Source organism: Cynara cardunculus (genome assembly GCF_001531365.2).
Source record: "Cynara cardunculus var. scolymus isolate 2C chromosome LG 2, CcrdV1, whole genome shotgun sequence".
NCBI lineage: Eukaryota > Viridiplantae > Streptophyta > Magnoliopsida > Asterales > Asteraceae > Cynara > Cynara cardunculus.
Genome location: NC_037529.1, coordinates 12,869,596 through 12,879,951, shown reverse-complemented (window position 1 = coordinate 12,879,951; position 10,356 = coordinate 12,869,596). Strand labels below are relative to the sequence as shown.

Here is a 10,356-nt window from a genome sequence, read left to right as displayed (position 1 = left end):
CTCTATTCCTCTCTTTGAGATTACATGTCCTAACACAATGCCTTCCTTAACCTTGAAGTGAAATTTCTTCCAATTTAGAACTAAATTAGTCTCCTTACATCTCTTAAGACTTTGTTACAAATTCTTCAAACATTCTTCATAAGAAGATCCATTAACAGAGTAGTCATCCATGAATATCTTCATAGATTCCAACATATCAAATAAAATGGACATCATGCATCTTTGGAATATGGTAGGAGCATCGCATAGTCCAAATGACATTAGCAATAATAATCTGATTATAGCCTGAATAACCATCTAAAAAGCAATAATATTCTTTTTCAGCTAATATATCCAACATTTGATCTATGAAAGGGAAGGGGAAATGGTCTTTATGGGTTACTTTGTTGAGCTTCCTATAATCCATGCATATTCTCCTTCCTGGCACTATCCTAGTTGGGATTAGTTCATCCTTCTCATTTTCTATTACAATCACACCTCCCTTCTTACGCAAACATTGTACAGGACTTACCCGAGAGCTACTAGCTAAGGGTAAATAATGCCAGCATCAAATCATTTCAAAATCTCTTTCTTGACCACTTCTTTCATCACAAGATTCAATATTCTTTGAAGTTCAACAGAGGAAAAGTTCATGTCCTTCAAAATGATTTTGTGTTGACAAATAGATGGACTTATATCCTTCAAATCAGAGATGGTTAAACCTATGGCTTTGGTATGGGATTGAAGCATTTTTACTAGTTGTTCTTCCTATTTTTCTTCTAATGATGATGAAATGATCACAGGTAGCTTGTTATCTTCTCCCAAAAATGCATACTTAAGATGGGCAGGTAGTTGCTTCAATTCTAAATCTGGTGGGGATTTTGTGGATGGCAATGGATTCTGTTTGGATTCATCTTCTAACAGCTCATATTTTGCAGCTCGCTGCAACATCCCATCACTACCCTCTAAATCACTGTCCTGCTCACCACTATCTTCAAATGATTCCATCTTTTCACCTAAGATTGCCTCTAAAGCCTCCTCATGACACCATGACTCTATAGCACCAACCATAGAACAGTCCTCCTCGTCAGGATATTTCATTGAGTTAAAAACATTAAAAGTGACATTTTGGTCCTGCACTCTCGTGGTCAACTCTCCTTTTAGGACATCAATGAGGGTTATACCAGTGACTAAAAAGGGTCTTCCTAACAGAATAGGGGTTCCTTTATCTATCTCAAAGTCAATGATTATAAAATCAACAAAGAATATGAATTTGTCCACTTGTACCAACACATCCTCTATCTTACCTTTAGAGAATGTTATGGATTTATCAGCCAACTATAAAGTAACAGTGGTTGGCCTAGCCTCTCCTATCCCTAAAGTATTAAACACAAATAAGGGCATAAGATTGATGCTAGCACCTAAATCACACAGAGCTTTTCCACTATGCTTCCCACCTATTGAACAAATAATTGTGAAACTTTCAGGGTCTTTGAGCTTAGGGGGAAGTTTGTTTGGCAAGAGGGCACTACATCCTTCAGTGAGGGACACAGTCTCATATTCAGTCAATTTCTTTTTCTTACTCAAGATATCTTTCAGAAATTGGGCATAGCTGCGCATAGTCTTAATTGCCACAACCAATGGAATATTGATGTGCAATTGTTCGAATACATCCAAGAACTTTTTGAAGTGAACTTCCTTCTTCTGGTTTCTTAACCTCTGTGGGTAAGGAAGATAAGGTGGAACTGGGTTAATCACTGGTTTCTTAGGATTTTGGACAGTAGGCACAATAGGGGTACTATCTACTGGTTTAGATGGTGGTATATCAACATGGTATTTGGGTAGTGGACCTTTGACAACACTATCTGGACTTGGCTTTGTGGTTGTTGGTTCTGTTTCACTAGGAAATAGAAATGAGAAATCAGATCTGCAGGTTTTGAAACAACATGAGGGGTTGTTGCAGTAACAGGTGGTATTGATGTAGCAATTGGTTCAGATTCTTCAATGGCTCTTTGTGGAAATTCTATTAGATCTTTTCCACTCCTTAGGATCAAACTTTCACATGCTCTTTGGTCAGTATCTTAGGGATCTCGGTATCACTAGGTAAAGTTCCAATAAGTTTGTTCCTCAACTCTAGTGCAATTTGACCAATATGTGTTTCCAAAGTCCTAATGTTAGCATTTTGATGATTCATTGTTGAGTTGGTTTGATTTATAGAACCTTACAACGCCGTCTCCAAAGAATTGGATAAATCACCTTGCTGGTTTTTGCTTGTTTTGAAAATTAGACTGATGTTGAAAATGAGCAGGTTGACTTTGAGAAACATTTGGTTGAAAATCCTATCTTTGCTCTTTTACAACTGGTGGGTTAGACGTGGATTGTTCCAGAAGAAATTAGGATGGTTTTTCCAACTGGAGTTGTAGGTCTTTGAAAATTGGGTAGGTTTGTTGTGCACAAAATTCACAGATTTAGAGTTAAGGCTGCATTGGTCAAAAGTATGATCTTCACCACAATACACACATTAAATAGGCAATGATTCAAAAATAGTTGCAATAGTAATAGTATTAGTAGCAGGTAGGAGTGCTCATTGGTTGGGTTGATCGGGTTGAAGACATTTGAACAACTCAACCCAATGCTCGTGGTTTGGAAAAATCTGAACCCAACCCAACCCAACCCAACCCAACCCATCCCATACAGGTTGGTCGGGTTAGTCAGGTTGGTCGGGTTGATACTTTGGTATATTAAAATATTATTCTAACCTTGAATATGTTATTTCTCTACTTGTAATTTCTTTTTCATCATCAACCATTTGATACAACTTATCCATATTTCTTACGTATTTCACATTCAGTTAATTTTCTCAATTTACATATATATGTTCACAGTTACTGAACTTATATATGAATGAGTTATATAGAGATATGAATAGATTGAAAATATGTGTATATGAAAAACATATATGATAGTGTAATTGTCTAATATATATATTAATAAAAATTCAACAATCATATTAAATCCAATAAATAAAAGAATATCGGGTTCATCGGGTTGGGTTGGGTTCAAATAATAGTAACCCAATATCAACCCCATACCTACGGTTTGACAATTTTACAACTCTATTAGACATCGGGTTGGGTTATTTTACGTTGGATTGGATTGGGTTGATCGAGTTGGTCGGAGTTTTAAGCACCCCTAGCAGCAGGGGCAGCCAAGTTTTTCAACAAACCAGTCATTGTTGTTAACTATTCTGTAAGAGCAGTATAAGAATCTATTTCATGAATGCCTGCTGTCTTTCTGGGTACTATTGCTCTAGGATCTGCCCAATGACCATTGTTGTTAGAAATTTTCTCCAAAATATCAAAACCATCATTATAGGTACTGGAAGTAAAGGCTCCTCCTGCAGTAGCATCTTAAATTTGTTTAGTAGTGGTGTCAAGACCATTGTAAAATGTTTCAGCTGTATGCAGTAGGGTATGCCATGATGTGGGAATTTTCTTAGTAATTCCTTGTACCTCTCCGAAGCATCAGGGACTGCTTCATCATCCAGTTGTCTAAAAAGACAAATTTCATTTCTGAATGTGGCAATCCTGGTTGGGGGAAAATATTTTTTTTTAAAACTTCTTAGTCTTCTTATTCCATGTGGTGACTGAGTCTGGTTGCAAAGAGTTGTATCACACTTTGGCTTTGTCTCATAATGAAAAAGGAAACAACTTCAACCTTAAGGCTTCATCAGAAATTCCATTAAGATGAATAGAGTCGGTGACTTCCATAAAAGATCTAAGATGCAAATGAGGATCCTCATATATTAATCCAACATATTGACCATTTGTTTGTAACATGTGAAACATGATGGACTTAAATTGAAAGTGGTCACCACCAATACTGGGCCTACGTATTTCAGGGTGTAATTGATTTAACATTGGAATATTATAGTCCATGATGCCACAGTCCTTGAATTTGCAAGCCTAATAACCTTCTCTGCAGGATTGGGTATTAGATCAGGTCTGACTTGAGCCATTTCAGGAGTAGCTAGAATAGGCAACAAATTTATTTGTACCATTTTTCTCCTTCTAAGGTTCTTTCAATGTCCGGATCTAACTCAAAAGTAGTCCCGTGAGGTATCTTTGGCATAAACCACTAAAAATAAACACTTGATTGTAAAAAAATCAAATTTTAAAGCAACTTAAAGAAAAACTCTTTTTGGCTAAAAATCTCCGGCAACGACGCCAAAAGCTTGGTATGGAGGATATACCCTCAAAAGAATTTAATAACAAGTAAATCATGCAAGTATACATGGCTTACAAGTATCGTCCAAAGCAAGTAATAATGGTAAGTAATACCAAATATCGTTCCATAGAGATTTAATATGTAAAGAGAGTCACAAAAGTCAACTTTAAAGTGAGATTTCATAAAAGGGTTTTTGGAAGCAATAAAGCTTCAGAGAGAAAATATCTTTGCGAGAGTCGGTAACCAAATACTGAAATGTAACAATAATTAAAAGATAGTATGGATTCAAGATCAGGTTGGATTTCAGCAAGGAAGTGTAATGAATATTGCTCTATAAATAGCTCTTTACAACACTACTGGATTGAATAGCCTTCCAAGGAAGTGCAGATTATACCATATGTTTGAAGTGCACTTGGTGATGCATTAATCCCAAACTTAGTAACAATATTTGCGTTGTCTTAATTTTAAATCCAACCCATATGAATAAAATAACATGTGTCAATTTGTCAAATATTACCATATGAAATATTAATACCACTTGTGAATAGCGAAATAAATTGCTATTAACAAGCAAACATCAACTAACACTTGGCGTATCTCATAACCTTCACTTACACCCATACTAAGGTATTTAGCCTAGCATGACTGAATGTAAGTGCTTAAAAGTAAATGATATAAACGGAAATGACGGAATGTAAATGACGTAAAAGTAAATTCTGCACAAAAAGTAAAGGAAAAGCTAGAAAAATTGTTGTAGCAACTGACAGTTACGAAGAACACTTAAAAGTACTTGCAAAATGATATAAAAAGTAACAAGGACCCAAAGCTTAGATGAAGCTTTGTTCCTGATGATGAAATGAAATTGTTCTAAGTGTTATAATTGTTCAAAGGATTACCCCCATATATATACTAGCAAGAGGGAATCAAAAGTACTAGTGGGTAATACTCATTGGTTATTAACCAATGGGTAAATGAAAATATGTCTTAGTACACAAGATGCTTTAGTACAAAAGTAATGGCATCTTCCATCTAAATCGCTTGCTATCAGTACTAGAAGATTCCATCTAAATTCGACTTTTCAACATTTTCAACAGGATTGAGCCAGCTGTGCCAATATCCAGTGTCCAAATGTTGGAACAACGTATACGCCTGCTACAACAATGCTTATGTCAGCATTTTATTCACCAAATACATAAAACAGTACCATTCTCGCATCCTAGCTCCAATGAATGTGAAACCATAAATAAAACTAAAAGACTAGATATAGGATTAGGAAAGGTGTAAAATGAAGTGAAATAAAAACATAATTAGGTGCTAAAGTGTAAGCTTTTACACACTTATCATTTATACCGACCACCACCATCTTATCCTCCAAAAAGAGGACACAATCTGAAGCCCATCTTAGTCCTTCAAAGAAGGCTAAGAAAGCCAAAAAGAGGAAACCAACACCCTAGTTATGACCTCTCAAAAGGTCTCATCTATTAAAAAAGTCTTAACCTCGAGGCACTCGCTATAACCCTCCCCAGCTCTTCAATTATCTATTCAGATATTGTCGTACACGTGGCCACTCTCTAAATCGCTTCAGTAACACAAATCACTAAAAGTGTGAATAGCAACATTGCCACTGCTGATCACTCACATTCTTTCTCATCCATCATCTCCTATCCTCCCTCCTTGGTCTCCAGCACACGCGCTGATGATCCCATGGTGGTGGTCCCCACCATTGGTGAAGCTGTCACCATAGGACCTGAGGTTGCTCCTCTCGAGACTCCTTAGACACTTGCAGCCGATCCTCAAGACACTTGTGCATGTGCAATGACCAGTGTCAATCCTTCAGATGACGTTGAGGATCCCTCAGGTAACAACCTCGCCTCCCCTTCTTTCTTTTATTCTAATCCTGAGCTATCTTTTGCTCAATGTTCTCTTGACACTCCAGGTCCTTCACGGAATGAACCCACAATCATAGAGACTGAAGTTGAAGTCTATGACATGGCTGAGGTCCTGAGGATGTGAAGTTGCTGCTGACCGCTGCCACAGTACTAGATAAAATGGACGAGGTACACAAGGCAATGCCCTCAAAGAAAGAAGTGACTCACGACCTCTCTGTTGTCCAAGTTGACGTCTGTGACATTAAAGAATCGTTGATGACGGAGAAGACTGAAGTCTAAGCCAATGTTGAAGTTGTAGTTGTTCTATCCAGCAAAGCTCACAAAGTCCAGGCTGCCTGGTGAGCTACTTCAACAAATCTTCCAACTCCTCCAGCTACCGGCTCCAGCCCTTGAACCATCATTCAGAGAAGTGGACCGTCAACAACTGGAAAGAGTCGATGTTTCAACATTCTCCAGGATGAAGCTCATTCTACCTTAGAGCACAAGCTTGAAGACCTCTCCTCTTATCTTAATTACATCTCCTCTCATCTTAATAATGACAAAGAGGAGGAGAAAGATAAAGAGGAAGAGAAAATTGTTGCTGATGAGGAACCTGCTGATGATGTTATTGTTTTGATCCCTCATACAGATGCTGGTATTAAAAACTGATTCAATTTCTTTCAACCAGCACATTGCTTTGATAGGATCTCTTTCACTCGAAAACGCTAGAGGTTTACATGTTAAAAACATTTTGATATCACCTCCCTTTTCATTAGTAGTAGGAACTTATGGATTAATCTCGACTCTTTCAGTTTCAACATGGGTAGGATTTCTCATTAAAGACCTTACAGTATTTACCCATTTCCTCAGCTAATATATCCCAGGTAACATATTCAAGATTTTGAGTCTGATTCCGACCCATGAATCTGTTTCTGTTATGTTGATCATTTGCATTTTCATGAATTGATTTTTCTTATTCAGTATGAATTTTTGGAAGAATACTTTTGCCTCTTCCCCGTTTTCTGCCCCGACCAGTAGGTGGATTTTCTGGAATATTTTCTGGTGGACTATCTTTTCCCTCTGGGGTAATCAATTCAATTCTTTCAGATCTTCGAGAGTTACTTATCATCTGATAATTCACAAGGATTTAATATACATATAATCACATTCCCATATATAATAAGATATTCAAGTACAAATATACACGTGTAAACTCAGAATTACATTGGTCAGTTGTAATTTGAATTTACCTTACATATCGTTCTTTTAACCCATTATATTTATTTCCAAAAGTTGTATAGATGGTAGGGACCCTTAATTATGCAAATAATATACAGTTTAAGTTTAGGCATCAAACTGAATACATAAATCTCTTAAACTAAGGTTCTAATACTAAACTTGTAAAACCCCATCCCATATTTGCTTTAAAACATACATATTTTATATAACATGGAATACAAATAATACATACTGGTCTCAATCATACATATTGTTACTTGTAAAAGTAACTACAAAATTATTCTCACAAATTACATGACTTTGAATAAACAAATTCTCAGTTCATGTATTTCACAGCTTTCACAAAATTGACGTTCATTATACAGACAGATGTAAAGTTATAACACTTCAATTTACATATTTCTCTTCCCTTTACCTTTGGGTGTACTCGACCTGTATTGCACATTTTTTAAAACAAAATGAGGGTTGAACCATAAGGTCTAGTTAGTTTTTCTTTGATAGCTATTACACGGTGAAAATCATGAAAACAATTTTTTTAACAAGCCAAACTTTGAAAATCAACATATAAATAACAATTATCGCATCAAACCTCATCTTGCCGCACCATACATATGAGACAACCAAACTCATCGCATTGCAATGATAAGATAACCTCATTTCATCGCATCAAGTAGATGCGGTAACATACCTTGTTGCACCACATAGATGCGAATACACCATCTTGTGGCATCAAGCAGATGCGATAAACACTTTGTCGCATTACAAAGATGCGGTAATCTCAACTTATCGCATCATACTGATATGAGAACCCCTCTGTCGCATCACTCTGATGCGATAAAACCAACTTATTGTATCATACTGATGCAATAACAACTCATGTGATCAAAATATCCTTTTTAACTAACCCGTTGAGTATGCCACTCTTACCCGAGTATACCCTGCTCCTGATTATGCCACCGTTATTTCAAAATATACTTTGCTCCTGATTATGTCACATTTATTTCAAAATATACTCTGCTCCTAATTTTGCCACCCTTATTTTAAAATATACAACTCTTCTGAGTATGTCATCTTTATTTCAAAATATACATCTCTCTTGATTATGTCACCCTTATTCCATACAACTAATAATACAATATCAAAAACCCGATTATACTAACAAATAGCAAATAGCTTCATCCAAATATACCAAATTTCGAAACTCATAAAGGTTTCTTATCCAAAGCATTTCAAATAAAGTTTTAAAATAAACTCATCTTGAATCACAAATAAATGAAAGACTTTAAACTGACATAAAATTTAGATAAGAGCACGTAAACTTTCTCATTCTTTTTCTTCGAACCAGGGACCAAAATATTGTTTTCACCAACTTTTCTTTCCTTTTTCTTCTTATCTCAAAACAAAACCTCAAGAAGAAAGAAAAGAAAATAACACATTCATATACATTTTTCAAAAGAGGCGTTGGGTTTAAAGTTTTTTATACCAAATTTTTAAAATACACCCCTCAACTTTTAAACCATTTTAAAAACAACCACAAGATTGAAAATATCAAACTGCAACCGTTTTTATGTAAATGAAGAATGTTCCATCAAATTTGGTGTTGTATATAACAATTTTTTTGTAAAATTTTGGTGTTTAAGAGAGAATTCCATTTAAAAAATAGATTTAAGTGTCGTTCACTGAATATTTATTGGGTAAGTGTTTATCGGGTTTAGGACCATCGCTGGAATCAGGCGTACATCTAGGGCCCACAAGAAATTAGTAGTAGTTAAAAAAAACAGTAAATTAAAAACACAATTTTTTTAGTATCTAATAGGACTTAAAAAGAATTTATTCTTATATTAAGGGTCCATAGATATATTAATTCATTACAGTGGAGAAAAAAATATATAAAAGTTTAATTGGTCGTTCATTTTATAGTATTACTTATTATTTCTTTAAATTTTTTTATCTAATATCAAAGTCTAAAACTACTTGTCCAGAAAACTTGATATATTATCTATCATTTATCTCCAGTTGACTCTTTTGATTATTACATTCACATGAATTCTGTTTTTGTATTAAAATAGTAGATATAATTTCTTGTTATTAATTAAGAAAACTCTTATGTTTTGAAAAGAACTACCAACTATATATATGAGACGGTCCAACTTATATTTATATTTAAGGTTTCAAAATTACCCTTATTTTTTTATACATTATTGACTCCTTATTATCTAATACTGAATGCATGATTCTCAAGTATTCCCATATCTCTAAAATAAAAATAAGATATCAAGTTATAACAAAAATAGGTTTTTGATTCTAAGATTGATGGTTTTGAAAGTTTTGTTTAAGCCCTAAACATTTAAAACGGTGATGAAAAACATTAACATGAAGTGAGATGGAAACCTAGCTGATTTATACCGATTTACGTGGAGTGTTACTTTGAATAGTTAACATTGTAATACTAAATAATGTCAATTTATATATCAAAGATATATCGTAGGATGTCTTTTTTACGGTGGAACGGATTAACGATATTATGTAAAAATAATATGCTAGATAATATAACTTAAAATTAATTTTTAATTGATTGTGCGTGTAGAAATACTTGGAAAATGGTTTTATATAAATTATTGGTTTTTTTTTAATTCAATGATATTTCTTACGATAAAAACAATACATATAAGATCTTTTTCATACATATTGAGGGACATTTTTTACATCTTCCCCAAGGCCTATAAAATGTCAGGAACAAGTCTGATCGGATGTCACTTACCTTACCAGATGAGTACGGAAAAGACCGAAAATCTTACCCGATAAGAGGCATGACAAAGAACGTGGATCTTACCCAATAAAAGACATAGCAAGGTCTGAGAATCACACCCGTTAAATATCTATGCAAAAAATTAAGAAAACTTTTACTGGTTAACACTTATCAGATAAAACATTTTCCAACAATTTATTTTGATGACTAAGTATGTAACACAATTAAGTAAATGAATGTAATAATATTTACCCGTTACTCAATAAACACCAGGTTGAGAAACTTTTCCCAAAT

General features: G+C 34.7%; 1 non-coding gene across 1 annotated transcript; it reads left to right on the top strand.

Annotated features, from left to right (window-relative positions):
• The first annotated feature begins 3,452 nt into the window (after positions 1 to 3,452).
• Positions 3,453 to 3,559, top strand: LOC112508383. The gene has a single exon (XR_003068755.1). It is a non-coding gene; the product is annotated as a small nucleolar RNA R71 (small nucleolar RNA).
• The last annotated feature ends 6,797 nt before the right edge of the window (positions 3,560 to 10,356 follow it).